Below are 520 nucleotides of genomic sequence, written 5' to 3'. Positions count from 1 at the left end.
TAATACATTCTTACTGGTGCCTATGTATCACATGCAAGAGTCATAATGTGACCTTTATAGCATCAAGTGGCAAGCCATTTCACCTCAGTGAAAGAGTCGTACCCACTCTGACAGGCCAGTTGCACACGTGGCTGTCTTTCTCTGCATCTCCTACTTTTGCACAACAAACATGCGTGTATACAGAGAAGCAGCAATATAAATGAACCAGCATTACCAAAAATTAAGAGGGAAAAACCTCAGACCAAAGTCATGTTTGCAAATATTAAAAAAAAAAAAAGCTTTAAGCAAGATACTTTAATACTTGCCAAAAATAGTCATGATTTTTTTTTTATTACATTTTATCCTATGTACAAAACAGAGGGCTCTCTCCCCTCTCGGAGGGCAATTACCACGTCTCATGCCCATGGCATCTAGAGGCTCAGAGGGGCCGAAGCAAGAAGGTGCAGGAGGCCCAGACAGCTCGGGACAGAGGCAGGTGCTGGAGGTGGCCAGAGCCGAAGCCCCTAACACTGCAGTTTGC

The sequence above is a fragment of the Buceros rhinoceros genome, unplaced genomic scaffold (assembly GCF_000710305.1).
Source record: "Buceros rhinoceros silvestris isolate BGI_N320 unplaced genomic scaffold, ASM71030v1 scaffold39536, whole genome shotgun sequence".
Classification (NCBI taxonomy): domain Eukaryota; kingdom Metazoa; phylum Chordata; class Aves; order Bucerotiformes; family Bucerotidae; genus Buceros; species Buceros rhinoceros.
The sequence above is the reverse complement of the archived record's forward strand: the minus strand, read 5'-3'. Positions refer to the sequence as shown.